Raw genomic sequence first — 16,457 nt, forward strand, 5'->3', positions numbered from 1 at the left:
ATGAAGCTGAGCTTCAAAAAGGTTGTAGATTACTGGTTCATTGAGCTTCTTAAACCTAAAAGGGACCTAATTGATGATACTTGTGAAGGGAAGGCATCAAAAGAGGTCCTTTACCAAGTCAAAGTCATCGACTTGGCAATTAATCTAAAAGACTTTAATATTGAAAAAGTTATAGTAGATGGACTGTTAGTAGATTAACAAACATTTTCTATTACTCGTGTCATTTTTTTACATTGTTTATACCATGAATAAAATATGTCTCGATATTTGGCCTAAGTCGGTTTGACTAATCCTTAGGCATGGGCAAACTAGTGACGACCTTTGACTCGGGAAGATCCATCTTGACCCTCAATCTGGGTTAACATATCTCAATATTTTGCCTAGATCATCCTGTGTCAATCTTTAGTTCGAGATAGACTATGTTGACCTTTGGCCCACGTAAGCAATCTCTACTTTTGGCTCAGAACGCCCTGTATCAACTTAGGCCTCGGTCAGCCTATCTTGGCTTTAGGCCAGAACTGGCCCATCTCTACCTTCTTCTCGTTTCGGCCTATCTCGACCTTAGACTCATAATGACACGTCTCAACCTTTGGCTTGGGTTAGCCTACCTCAACCTTTGGCTTGGGTCAGCCCATCTCAACCTTCTGCCCTGGTCAATTTGTTTCAACCTTTGTCTTGAGCCAACCTATCTTAACATTCGACTCGGGCTGACTCATCTTTACATTACGCATGAGCCAACTCGTCTTGACATTCAACAAGGGTCAACCCATCTTGACCTTAAATTTGAGGCGACTTAACTCAACCTTTAACCCAAGATGAATGTGTTTAGGAGTTTTATTAAAGTCTTGTAGTAAGGTCAAACCCACTTTGACCCTAACCCAAACCCACTTTAAGAGGGGGTTTTGGCGGTTAGAACTTTTTTTGGCTCACTCATTTGGTGGCTCTATAAAACGGAGTTTATTTAGGAGTTATTTAAAAGGAAACCTCTAGTAATAGTATATCGTAAGTATGCAATTTGTTGCATAGTTGGTTGTTTTTGCATTTCAGAGACATGATAATTTATATCATGCTCATGTAATTCGATGGTTAGTTAGTCGCTTATGTTTTTACTAATATAATTATGTAATTATATTCATAGAATATATATATATATATATATATATATATATATATTTTGGTTCATATCTAATCACTTATACATTTATAAGATGGAACATTCTATGATATAAAATGAGATAAGTATAAAAGATTTAAATACCTTAGAATTGTGTTTCCTAATACAAGTATTATGCTTTTAATTACTTTTTTAAAAAACTTTTGAACGTCAAATATTCTTATTAGAAATATGAATAACGAAACAGAAAGAAAAAAAAGATTAAAATTACCGCAAACAAACTATTAGAAATCTCACATCGACTAGAGGTAAGACCAATTTATAGTATATAAGTGAGTGCAAACCTTACCTTACAAACCGATTTTGTGGGGTTAAGTTAAGCTTAAAATTCATTTCTTGTTATTGAGAATGAACAACATTTCACACAACACGTCACGTTCAAATGATAAAAATAATGCATTTTCACCTACTTTTTACAAGACATAGCATTTTTTAGACATTTTAATTTAAAATAGTGATAGCCAAATAGTTTTATTATTGTGACACTGATTAAAACTTCTCATTACAAACTTTAAATTATAAAATTCAAATTATTAGTTACAAATAAATAATAACATATTACATTATCATTTAATAAGCTCAAATAAAAAGAAAACTATTATTAAACACTTTTGATATTATTAGAAAAAAAAATCTCAAACTCAATTAGTTTTAAATATTGAGTTTTAATTGAATTTATATCACATTATATTTTATTAAAACACTAAAAGTAAATATAAATTAATGTTAAGTTAATTTTATAAACATAAAAATGTTCAGAAAATATAAAATTATTTTTAAATTATTTTATTAAATAAATATTTGTATTAATATCATATTAACCAACATTAACTAAAATAAATAATTTAACGTTGACTTAATGGAAATTGTATTATATGTATTGTTTGATGCACACTAATCGAAATAACATGATCGATTCAAGAATGGAGGAAATCGATCGGTCTTGATCAAAATAAACTAATTATTTAATTAACCTAAACAAGTTAGTAGTCATGTTTAAAATGAATTAGATCGTGATTAGACTGACCTTATTAAAAATTTATGGAGAAAACTATACATACAAGACAAATGGATGGTTGTTGGAACTTTTATTACGCATTTATTATAGCTTTAACCGCTTAACCGACAAACTTGAGTTGACTTAAGCATCGAAGTATCTTCAGCAGGTACACATGACCAGTTGCAAAACAAATTATTCGAGCAGGAAGAGGACAACTAAGGAGTAAGCGACAAGAAAATTGTTTTAAGTGGACGTTCAACCCTTCACACGAAGCATTTTGACGCCCATCGTGGAGTCGAGTGAAAACGTTTGAAGCTGACATGGTAACCCTTAGGAATATGGTGAGCAACATTGTAGTAGATGAAGTTGTTCATGATCAAAAGAACCCACTGGAGAGGATGTGATGGATGTAAAGGCAAATGGACAAGATGTAAAGGAAATATGAAAAAGAAACAAAGGCATTGCGAATCGAGAATGAGATCATCCGGCAGGAGAGGGGTGGTAAACGTCTTGTGCCCTTCACCCCAACTCTTTAAGGACTAGCTAAAAAACCTTGTGATGAGCCAGACCGAATACTCCAAGCGAGTAGCTTTGACGTAAGTAAGGACCACCATCATTTGGTCGCAACTATCAATATGGTCGGTTTGTTGTCATTCATTACAAGGACCATGGAGACCCATTTACCCAATAATTGGAGGATCTAGTAGTCGACAAATACATTGGATCTACTGACCCAAACAATAACATCCAATTTTTTGTGAACCAAATGGCATTATATACAACGTGTAATGCCATTTTGTGAAGGGGTTTTTTCACTTCTCTAGAGGGGGAAACCATGGCTTGGTTCTCACTGTTGTCGACCAACTTGAAATATTGTTTTGTGACCATCTGAGGGAGATTTAGAGCTCAGTTAGAAATAAGTTAACCACATCACTTGACATCGATCACTTTGGTCAATGTTTGGTAAAAGAAAGAGAAGACCTTTCAGGCCTTCATGGAAAGGTTCAGGAAGGTGTCTTTGCAAATTTGAAACCTCAACTAAGAACATGGAAGAGTTGAGGCAAAGATTGACCCAGTACATGCAGGTGGAGGATATGAGGGTTTTCCACAAGAAAATGCGTGAAGAATCATCATGAGGAGAAAAAAAGGAGGCAAACAAGAAACTGTTCAGGGTAAATAAAGATTGAAGGGTCCCCACTTCAACAATTACACCCTGTTATGTGTGCCTCAAGCCAAAATCTTGGAAGAGAAACTTAGTGGTGACTTATTGCCCTCACCTACAGAGAAGTCGACTCCCTCCAATGTTGATGGATCACATACTTCCTTTATCACCAAAGCCTAGTTCATACCATAAAAGAGTGTTCAATCCTAAGGAATAAAATCAAAAAGCTCATGAGATTTGACCACCTGAGGCAATTTGTAAAGAAAGATTGCTCAAAAAGAAGTCCACCTTACTAGTGGATTCTAACGCATAGTCTCATAAGAATAAACCATGGAACCAGGCGATAAGAGAGTTAACTAGGAATAGAAGTCATAGTAGGAGTAGAAACATAGACCACCCTCTAAGGGCCTATATAAACAACACCTCAAATGGATTTGTGAAAGGTGGTTCATGTCATTCGATGCAAAAGAGACATGTTTGCACCCTTGGTCATCTCGATCGAGCTTGCTAAGTATGGAGTCAGCAAAGTTTCAGTTGATCAGTTCAACATCCTGAATTAGAAGACCTTTCGAAAAATGGATATCTCTGAAAATTTATTTATGCCTTATAACGAGCAAATTGTGGAATATTTTGGAGAACGGATTGACACGCATGGATACTCTGACCTTAAGACTCATATAGGTTAAGGGAGGGATAATCGATAAGTATGTGTACAATATTTGATGGGTTGTTGTGCTTAAACGTGTTCGGGGCCATAGTGTCCATGCTACACTTAGTCATGAAGTTTTCATCCAACACGGGCCAAATCTTCACAGTGTATGTAGATCAAAAGGTAACCCAAGAATGTTACACTGGAAGCCTGAAGGTGACACCAGACTAGCCCCCTTGGAAGGCTTTTCGATTGGAGGTGGCATGGTTGATCTAGTCCCTAAAATGAATGTATGAAGTCATTAGGAGAGACTAAGAGTTTGGAGATAGGTCGATAAGATGATCAAGTTACTAAGTTGAGTAGTGACTTGAGCAAGGAACAAGAGCAAATATTATAGATTATGCTCTTAAAAATAAATATATGTTTTCTTGGATGTCGACAAACATGCCTGGAATTCACAAGGGAGTTTTATCCCTCAAGTTGGTAATTTTGAAGGAGGTCCAACTGGTTGTACAGGAGAACCACAAGTTGTGAGAGGAGAGGAGTAAAACTACTTAAGTTCAGATCAAGAAGCTTCCTGAAGCAGGATTCATTCAGGAGGTCAAGTATACTACTTAGCTTTCCAACGTGGTCCTCGTGAAGAAGTTGAGCGGTTAATGAAGAGTGTGCATCGACTTCACCGATTTGAACAAAGGATGCCCTAAGGATGCGTACCCTCTTCCTAGTATCATCAAGTAGTTGATGACGCATCAGGCCACCAGGTGCTAGGCATATTGGATGCTTATTTGAGATATATCCCAATCCCTATTTACCACCCGAACAAGGAGAATATTGCGTTCATCACCGAGCGGGTTGGAGAACAAATTATCTGAATAAGAAGAGGATAACTGAGGAGTAGACGACAAGGAAATTGTTTTAAGTGGACACTTGACCCCACACCCAAAATAAAAACTAACTAAAATAAATATTGAAAACAAACACTAGTGCAGAAAGGGCTTTAGACGTCCGTTATTTTGGGCTTTTAATGTCAGATCTTGATCCCACGTCTTTACGGGTGACGTTAATGGGACGTCAGACTCTAAAAGGTGTCAGATTACACCAAAATCGACGTCCAAGGGCACTATAAACGTTGGACATGGCATTAATCGACGTCTAAGGGCATTATAGACGTTAGTTAATGCCTTTAATCGACGTCTAAGGGCACTATAGAAGTCGGACATGGCATTAACCGACGTCTACTACAGCTCGTGTCTTTGGGTAGCGTAGTAGCACCTTCTTCCTTTGCTAGTTTCGTCATAGAAAAGGTTGCGTCTTTTGGACCTCTTCTGGCATTTCAACCAAAAAACAAATATGGGTCCTTGCCTAGTTCCATTCCAACAGGCAATGAAAACGAATACGGTGACTTGAGAACTAGGCAAGGACCCAGGTTCGGTTTTGGGTTGAAACGCTATAAGACATCCAAAAGACGCAAGCTTTTCTTACGAGAAAACTAGCAAAGGAAGAATGTGTTACTACGCTACCCAAAGACACGAGAAAAACTGCACCAAAACACAACAAAAACTCATTTTAATCGGTTCAAATGGAAGATAATCAATCAAAGACTAATTTAATCGGAGTAAAAGTAAGTTTAAACGGTTCAAAAGAGATAAAACGCACCTGGAAATGCAATGCCGCGGAGAGAAAAGGCGAGGAGAAAGACGATGAAGTGTGCGTAACCGCGGGTCCGCGATTTCTGATTTAACAGGAATCTAGATGTCGGTGCCCCAGTGCTCGACGTCTATTCTCGACTAGACGTCGGGGACCTCACTAATATGACGTCCATTCGATTTAAAAATTAATATTGGTGGTGTATATAGACGTCGGATGTGGCGGGATTCTGACGCATACAAACGTCGGTTAGGAGGGTGCCCGACGTATAGGTTAACTTTTCACCTACCCTGTCAGTCATATAGATGTTGGACTGGCGGGATCCGACGTCTATATGGCGGAAAAAAATGATTTTTCAGCTACCTGTCAGACATATAGACGTCACTTAGGAAGGGCCCCGATGTTTATATGCCAAACTTATTTACGAATATGTCACCGGTCAATAATTTACGTTGGTTATTTTGTGGTCCGACGTCTACGAGGTGAGGTTAAAAGCCAATTTTGCACTAATGAAATAAGGATTTAAGTGGACGCTTGACCCCACACCCAAAACAAAAACTAACTAATATAAAAATTGTAAACGAATAAGGATGCACTTATGTTTAGATATTTATATTTATTTAACACTCACGCACGCACACATACATATACATATACATATATCATTACACTAATTTTTTTCATTAACATTCATAAATCTTTTAACACTCATCTTTTTTATTAGTATTTATCTCTTTTACCCGCATTTATCTCTTTCTTTCACACTCATATTTTTTATCCACATTATTCTCTTCATCTTCTTCATTCACATTTATCTCCTTCATTAACATTTATCTTTTTCATTCACATTCATCTTCTTCATCTACACTCATTTCTTTCATTCACTATAATTTTTTTTTCTATTTTTTTGTTTATATTATTTGAACATGTAAGTACTATACGATTTTTGTTTAAGTTACTGTCATTAGCGTCAACCAAACTTACAGTAAATTAAATTAACAATAGAAATAGATTTTATTTAGTTGACGCTAAATTAATTGAAAATTAAAAGGGTTTGTTGAATATAGTGAAAAACTATGTATGGAATTAATCTCCTTATGTTGAATATACACATAGGATATTGTATTTATAATAGAAGAAATATGGACTAAGTCCAAAATACAAATAAGAAATAATATGACAAAATAATTAAAGATAAAATGATAATCTACAGGAACTAAATTATCATTTGACAAAGAAGATTATCGTTAGTAGTGGATTGCCAACAGTGGCGGACAATGACAAACTACAGGAACTAAATTATCATTTGTATCTGATGGGGCCTACAATGACGAATAGAGACAAACTGTAGGGACTAGATTGCCATCAGTAACGGATGGTGGCTTGTAGTGGCTGACAACAATAGGCTGTAGGTGACAAACTCCACCTCATGACGAAAATGACAATGCACCGATGACACACAATGAAGGTGAAAGATTTGACTCTTCAAAATAATGGTCTCCTTTATTCATCAAAGCACCTAGTAAAGCTCCTCCCACGAGGAACATCGTGGACAAAGGTAGTGAGTAGTGGACAATAGTGAAAAATACATTGTAGAGAACTGAATTTAGGATAGTAGGACTTAGGTACTCATACACATGTATGGAAATATAAAATTCTTAGGATGACCAGCTGAGACGATCAAAATTATGTTGTCACTAGTAAAAACTGAAACTTTGAAGTTTTTTTCTTCTATGTTTTTTTATATGTTCAAACGGCAACACTTTTTCCTTTTTTTAATATATTTTTTATTGTGATAAAAATAAATAAATTAAAGTTAATCTTGAAAAGTCAATGTTATAAAAAATTTAACATTCATAATTTTAGAATAGTATAAGTGTGTAACACAAATTTAACTGTTAATTATTATTTAGCATTGACTATTACTTGTTAGTGTTGACTTTTAATTAATACTAAATACATATTTTCTCACCCTCTAAAAATCAATTAAAAGTTTTAAACTTAAAAACTAACAACATATTTTTCCGAATTTCAAATTTTAGAGAACGTACATAGATACTGATATTTGATACACTAATAATATAACTTAAATATCTTACATATATTGAATTTTCTCACTACAATTCAGAACTTAATTGATAAAACGTAAAATTTCCACCTTATAGAATATTTAGTGTCAAGTGAGGATATTTATATATGTTTTTTTTCTTTTTTTTTTCTCTTTTGGTGTTGTTTAACATGATATTACCATGACTTTAATATCTAGAGCGTATATATTTGGTAGGGGGATTGTTGTGGTAAATGTAGCATGATTTGATTTCCTTTCCCATTGGTGTTTGTCTAATCATGAATGCACTCTTCCTTTCTCTTTATTGTTGTCTTTTTTCATTTTTTCAATTTTCTAGAATTTTTCGAAAAACAAAATATAAATAGCTATATAGAAGTCATTTATAGGATGAAACCATTTTACAAGTTATTCATATTGGTTACTCAAAATGAGATATGTACAATACTAAAAAAAAAGGCACCCATTTCAATTATTTTTTGGGGTGAAAAAGTAAAGTTGATATAATTTTTTTAATAAAATCTAAAAACGCAGTTAATATTAGGATTATAGTTTACAATTTTCTTTTACGGAATTAAGGTCTTATTTGATTAGTTTTATAAAATTATTTTTAATTTTTTTTAAAAGACTACAAAGATTTATTTGAGCAATTATTTCTACGTGCTTTAAAATTATAAAATAAAATACATTTATAAGCATAAAACAAGATAGTTTTAAGCTTGGTGGTATTCTCTCATAACAATAAAACATTTATTGATCTTGTATACCAAGTAATTAACAAATATTGAAAACTTTTTAAACAAAATTATCTTCTATTTTATTTGAAAAAGTTATATCCACACACAGAAATTCTGAAAACAAATTTTAAAACTAGAAAACGAGAATCATTTCGAAAAAATATCCTACTTCTTTCTATTAGACTCATTTTTGTTGGTATACTCTTCAAGTTTTTGATATTTAGCTAATTGATGTGTTTTGTAGAAAATGAATGCTTAGAATTTTATAGGGAAATTTCTATAACTGTTAGAAAAAAGAGGTTTTTAATTTTTCAAAAGAAACGTGTACATCTGCGTTAGTTTGACAGATCCGTATAGCCGTAAAGCTATCTAACTTTGTCTGTTCTATGCAGCATTCACGAAATAACTAAATTTAAATTGTAATTATTTAGTTTATAAAGTTTATGTTTTTTCTTTAAAATAACTTATTTATAAAATATAATAAAATAAAATATGTTTTTAATCACTTAACTTTAGAATTTATTTTTATTAAAAAATTTAATATATTTTTATTTTAAAATTTAAAAATAAATAAATAAAAATCATTTTAATTCTTACATTTTATTAACAAGTTAAACATAGTTAATATTGAAACGAAAATATTAAATTATATAAACAATTTAAATATTAAAATAAAATATGTTTAAAAAAAATTTAACATAATTAAATTACAAAAAAATTATTCATTTAATTTTAGAGTTTGATAAACAAAATATATCAAAGTTTTAAATACAAACAAATTTTGATTTATATCAAAATTTAGAAACTAAAAATATTTAATCTAAAATGATATTACAAATTATATTTTTAATTAAACATGACAATTTTAATATATATATATATATATATATATATATATATATATATATATATATATATATATATATATTAAGCAATAGATTTTAACTTTATAATTTCAATTTGTAAACTGAAATTTATATTTAATTATATATAGTAGATTCTGGTTAAAAGTAATATTTTTAATACACTCTCTTCTTATTGAGCAATATATATCTTAAGCATATAACTATATATTAATATATAGTTATTGAGTAATATATTCTGGTTAAAAATCGATTTGTAAAAAATATTATATGAAATTATTACAGTAGAATTTCCAATACTTTTACATGAAAGAACTTCTTAAAAGAAATCACATTACAAGATAAAGAGAATAGTAAATAACTATTTGAAACACATATTGTATTGATATTTTGAAAAGTAAAAAGAAGGAAGTATTGTTTTTTATGCCACAAGAAAAAAGATTAAGAAGATGATGATTGAGTTGATACCATTTGAATGTTGTAGCTGAGAGATATCTTTATCCAAGATTCTCCGGCATGTATCAGATCTTATTTGTCACTTTGTTTATCCATTTAGGTTCTTTTCGTCACCAACTAAACTTTCACTCTTTCTTATGAATATATTGGCTACCATTCAAGTATATATTCTTACCCAAAAGATCTTTACTTTTTATCTCTTTTCTTTTATGGAATATCCTCTGCCACTATAAATCTCTATTTACATTTAGCCACCAACCATCATCAAATTCCATTAAGATTACAACAATCTTAGTCTCTAAACTAATTTTCGACTTATAGCATGTAATTCTAATTCAGAGAAACCAAGTGGTTTATAACTTTATTCAATTCATTAATTTTGTTACAAATTCACTAGAAAAAACAAGAATTTAATGTTAGTTAAGTTGCGATAGTTTTAATATAAGTTAATTCGAATATGACACAAAATATTATATTTAAAAACATATTTTTAACTATTTTTAAGAAATAAATATTTGTATTAGTGTTGATGTAAGAACTTAGAAAATAGAGTATTAGAGTTGGTAGATGTATTAAAATAGTGAGACCCAGTATTTTATTATAAAATAACCTTATAATATAAATAGAATTTTCTAAAGCTCGACTCATTATTTAAAATACTTCTATCTTTTTAAAACACTATTCTCTTCTCTTTCTCTCACTTCTCTCTACAATTTCTTACTCTTCAATCATTTGTTCAACGATCAGGAAGTGTTTAGGCAATCCCTGCGTCAAGGGCTACCAATCTAACCGATCAATTGGTTGAATCGAGTAGGTAAGTGGTAAACCCTTTTTTTCCTTAATGTTTAGGGTTCTTGATCATGTAAAGTGGTTATGTTATGCATGGGTCAATAATCCCTCTCCCTTGATTCTTAATCTGTTTGTGGTTCTAAGGTTGGTCTCCAATCACCAATCGGTGATTTGTAGGTTTTCTAGAAGTTCCTTTAGCCACAAGAAATTCGTGGAGCGTTTAAAGGTTTTGGAGTTGTTGAATCGAGGTAAGGGAAGCTAGATAATTGCTTTTAATTGAAGTGTGTAGTATAAGTTTAATGGTATGTGAGTACTAAACTGTTTGGATGAAAAATGTTATTGTGTGTTAGTGATAATTAAACTAATTGGGTGATATTGATTATTTGAGTGACAATGAATGTTGTATAACATGTTGGTGAGATTGGATTTGATGTTGATGAAGTGAATTGTGTTGATTGAACTGTTAGAGGAAAAAGAGTAGTCTTGGTTGTAATTTTGTTGGCTTTAAGTGGAGGTTTAAGGTAGTGAAATGGTGAGAAATGGTTGGTGAACTGAATTGTTGAAGTTGGGGTGTTTAGGAATTAGTTTGGGTTATGTTCAACACTTTAATTGGGCGAGATTTTAGTTTGGGGTGAGTGGTGGTAATTGTGTAGAGTTCAACTTGGTTTAGAACTCAAATGGAGGAAGTGAAATAGTGAAAACTTGGTTTTGGGGTTCTGTGTGCAAATGATCATTTTGGAGAGCTTTGGTAAATTGTTTGGGACTTGTTTGAGTCCCTAAGTCGCTTGAAATTGTGCCACAAGTGGTAGAATTCAATTTGAGTCTCTAAGTTGAGTTTTTGGTTGAGATCTTGTAGTCATTTGTTATAAATAGGTTTAGAAAGGTTTAGACACACTTATTTAAGTATAATTGGGTATATAACATGATATAGGAGGATTAGAAATTGGGAAAAATATGTTCATTTGGTCAAGAGTGGTTTAGGGGTAATAATTCTGCAGTTTTTGTGTTGCAGAATTATGCAGACTCGATAAGCGACTCTACTTGCTCAACGAGAGGTCAAGGAGTCTGGGTCACTGTCTTAGGTTTTTCGCTCAGCGACCCAACTCGCTGAGCGAGTGAGTTGGGGGTCTGAATCACTGTCTATGTTTTCGCACAGCGAGAGGTTGAAGTCTGGGAGCATTGGAAGCTTTATTCGCTCAGCGGACTGTGTCCCTGAGTGAGTGGTTGAAGTCTGGGACCACTGTCTTTTTATTCGCTCAACGAGTGGGGTCGCTGAGCGAGAGGACTCTGTGGTCGCTCAACACGTTTGGCCGTTGAGCGACTAGTCCAAGGGGTGTTTTATTCTTTCTATTCTTGTTTTCTTATGGATTGGAGTTACATTTATATTCATTGTGAATGATGTATAAGTATGTATGAGATTATATGATCAAAGAGGTGATGTGATGATGATGTTCAAGTAATGTGTGAGGTGTTGATTTCAAGTACCATGTGAGAAAGGAATTCCAAGGAGGAATATCCTAAGTTGGTTGTGTTGTGCTATGTATTAATGTATGGGCTCCTAGATTGGGGAATGATCCTAACACTCTCAATAACCCCATTTCATGTAGAGATGGGTGATTATGTCGTGGAGAGTAGCAGGAGGTCCTAGTCTATGGTCACTGGTTAGGGCCATAGATGTTTGACAGATTAACCTTGGTGTATGGTTTTATTGGTGGTGGTTGAAGATGTGGTTATTATTATTATTTCTGAGCTAGATTGCTCCACCATACACAGGTGCAAGTTCCCCATGAGTCTGATATCAATGCATCTATCCGGATAGTAAGAAGTGTTTCAAGTGGATTGGACAAGTTGTTTTGTTCTTTGATTCATCATATGCTTGTATATTGTTTTAAATAGTATGTAAAATCTTTTGATACTCTAGCTTACCCTTGCTTTTCTGTGGTTTGTCTTTGTATGTTTTTTCTCTTTCGCGATGATCACCTTAATGATGTGAGCTTAGGGATGCAGTCTTTTCAGTTGGTGTAGTTGAAGGTGGGGAGTGAAGCTTATAGTATAGGTAGTTACTTTTGTTCTTCAGTTGAAAATTTTTATTCACCTAATCTATAGTTCTTGTTCTATTATTATATATGTAATGTTCAGTTTAATAATTTTACACTACTAAATTTAGGATGTTAGAGTTGAACTGGTGTTTATTTAGTAGACACTAAGTTAATTTTTAAACTAAATAAATAAATAAAATTATTTCACAAACGTTAAATAAAATAAATATTATAAATAAATAAAATTAACGTATGAGAGTATATTAACCTTAAATTTAAGTTAGTGTTAGCTAAATGAATACTAGATTTTTTTTATTATAAGTGGATATATTTCTAAAAAATTATGGCAAGTTTGTAAAAATATTACTATTTTAGGTAAGTTGTACTGCAACATAACAACATCACATACAAAAGTCATGTGGTTATAGAATGATTTTTACATAGTATATTGAAGTCCTGAGAGATAGAAACAACTTCATTTTGTATTTATTTTTTAAAATTAGAAGTCATGTACTCTCTTCATAATTTTCAATTGATACGATTTTCAATTGATCTAACAAATTGAAAGTCATTTCTACCTCTCACGATTTTATTACACTATGGAGAAACCGTTTTAGGATTACACAAGTTCTATATATAATATCGTTCTATACTACACGACTTATCCAAAGAAAGTAATACTTTTACAAAAAAAAGTTAAAATAAAATCGATTTAGTAGACATTAACTTTATTTTTTTTAATATTTTAATTATTTATGTTAGTATTGATTTAACTTATACTAAATTATATATTTTGAATTTATGTATGTTTCTTCACATTGAATACAGATCGCATACTATTTTTAATCTAAAGACTTAGATTTAAAAGTTACAAACTTCACTCATAATTTTTTTTTCTCACATTTGTTATATAAATTTCATCACACTCATCTTATTCACCCACCCACATTCATATAATGCATATTTTCATCCGCATACATATCTTTCCTTTATATTTTTTTTCCTCATTTTTTTACTCATATTCTTTTTCTCATCTTTTTCGTTCATACTCATCTACTTTTTTTAATATTAATCTTTTTCATTTACATGGATCTCTTTAATCCATCGTGATTATTTATTTATTTTTTTCATTTATATTATTTAAAGAAAGAGGTGCTGTAAGAATTTGATATGTTACTTTCATAACACAAATTAAACTAATATTAAAAATAATAAAAACACGTTAACGTTCATAAGTAGTAAACATTAAATTATTTTGATTAAAAAATTAATTTAAAAACGTCAACTAAATTTTTCGAGTTTTCAAAATTCGATTTTAATGAATTAATTTTAACGTGACATATAAATAACACAAAAAGTATTTAACATCAACGTTACTGGAATTTGAATCGACATTAAATATCCATTTTCTCTTAATGATAAGACATAAATTTGGATACGTGGAACCATTTTCTTCTTAATTTTTAGTAAGGGATTAAATATGATAGTGCATTATTTTGTAGAGTTTTATTAATCCCACGTGCCTCTAGAAGATGGGAATAAATATAGTATATATTATAATGCTGGATTTAAACGTTAATTTCCACTACTCTCTGTCTTCAATTATACATACAGAGACCACGTTCCTTGAATAATATACGACGTTGTCTTTCACTTTCAGAAATTGGTGAAAATAATAGTAACCCTTTGGCTTATGATTTAGGAGGATTATAGCTGTGTTTAGCCTTTGCTGTGCGTTGGACCACTTCTATCCTCTTCTAGAAAGGAACCTTCACCCTACCCCAAACATAACACAAAAATCCATTTTTTCTGCCCTAAACAGCTCCCATTACAACGAATACTTATTCATATTATTTTAGATTAACATTTTTATTAATTTCGTTAGAATCACCTCTTCGATCCAACACTATTGTTAAAAATTGCAACTACTCTTTCCTTTTAAGAATTAATCATTCTAAATCTAACAATTTGGTTGAGATTTAATTCATAAAACTAAGTATAATAATTATAATCATTAAGTTGTAATTTAATTTATTTAACGTATTTTATATTTATATCGAGTATAAATAAGATAAATTTATAATATATAAATAAACATAAAATTTTGTAAAATTAAGTTTAGAGTTTACTTTTTAATTTAATTTGAGTCGTATCATAAATTAATCAATCTCTTTCACTTTCTTTGAATTATTTTTTATAAATGCAGTATATAATTAAAAAAATGAATTTTTAAATATTCATAAATATAACAATTATATTTAATAAAGAGGGGAAATCATGTTACTCGAAGACGGTTTCTAAGGTTATATTTGTTTAGCGGGAGTAAATAAAGCATGAAAAATGAAGAAAAAAAGTTAAAACAGGTAATATATGAAATAGAAGTTAAAAATGTTCAGTCACGGAGAAGTAGAGAAAAATAAATAGATAAATAGAGTGGAAAAATATCATTGACATTCGCTATTTTTTAAGGTTAAACTGTGTTGGTTTTTTTTCAGTTAAATCCTTTTATTAATTTTTTTCTTAATCAAATTCTTAAAAGTGAAAAATGGACTCAATTGAGTCTCTGTTGTTAAACTGGGTTAACAAGATTAAGTTTTTGATGACATGACAGTTAAATGTAGAATAATTTAATGAACATAGTCTTTTAAGTGGAAAATGTTTGATTAAATTTTTTTTAAAAAAGGTCATCCTTTATTACAATGAAGCACCACCCAGAAATCTCCTTCCCTGTGTATCACCCAGAAATCTTCTTCCCTCTACATCATCCAGAAATTTTCTTTCTTGTGCATCACCCAAAAATCATCTTCCATGTGTATCAAGCCTGTGAAAGGAAATTCAAAGAATTGCGCCTCACAACAAACCTGCAAAGAAATCCCAAATTTCACAAACTCGTAACCCTAATCACACCTCCACCATCTTCGCGACACTAAACAGGAAAATGCAAAAACACTAATTCATTCACCCATCCTTTTCTCTCGTTCTCGCCGCCTCTTCTTCCAATCCCATACTCTGCCCATTTTCTTCAATAATCTTCTCTTAATCTAACCAACCAAATCTTCTTATCACTATCTCTGAAACCATATATCTTAATACTATCTTTATTCTTATTCATTAACCCCAATCTTCACAAGAAACCTAAAAAAGAAGTATATCAAGAAAAGCAGAATTCTCAATTGCTTCAAGCTGTAACAAATCATAAGTAAAATTCAGAACCCCATCATCAACCCAATGGAGAAATCAGAAGAAAAATAAGACAGTGTCGATTTGAGTCGAATATCTCTTCGACCTCTTGAGCTCTCTGACCTGGATGATGTCTTGGTGTGGACCTCCGATGAAAAGGTGGCAACTTTCTGCACTTGGGTATGTTATCTATTCCAAATACTAGGGTAAAGGGGTTGCCACGGTGGTTGTGAAAGAAGTGGTTAAGGTTGCTTTCACTGAGCAATCGTTGCCAAACTTGGAGAGGATTGAAGCTCTTGTTGATGTGCTGAATGTTGGGTCTTAGAGAGTACTGGAAAAAGCTGGTCTTCATTGGGTTGATTTTGATAAACCCTAATTTGGTGGTTCTTAATTTCATATTTTGAAAAAAACTTGGGTTTCATGAACCCTAATTTCGTGATGAACCCTGAGCATCAACCGCTAGGGTTGAAGATGATGAAATGTAAGGTTGAAAATGATGAACCCTAATTTATGTTTCAATTATTAGAAAACCTAATTTTTAAATGTATAATGTAATCGAATTCCACATAACAACTTGTGCTAATGCCATGTATTAAAATTTATTCCATGTCAAGTTGTTAGGTCATCAAAAACTTAACCTCGTTAATCCAATTTAATGGTAGAAACCCAATTGAGTCTATTTTTCACTTTTAAGGA

At 31.7% G+C, this 16,457-nt stretch overlaps 1 pseudogene; it reads left to right on the forward strand.

The window, feature by feature from the left end:
• On the forward strand, positions 1–16,137 carry LOC108332797 (uncharacterized; annotated as a pseudogene).
• Positions 16,138–16,457: the final 320 nt, after the last annotated feature.

The sequence above is a fragment of the Vigna angularis genome, chromosome 11, assembly GCF_016808095.1.
Source record: "Vigna angularis cultivar LongXiaoDou No.4 chromosome 11, ASM1680809v1, whole genome shotgun sequence".
Taxonomy (NCBI): domain Eukaryota; kingdom Viridiplantae; phylum Streptophyta; class Magnoliopsida; order Fabales; family Fabaceae; genus Vigna; species Vigna angularis.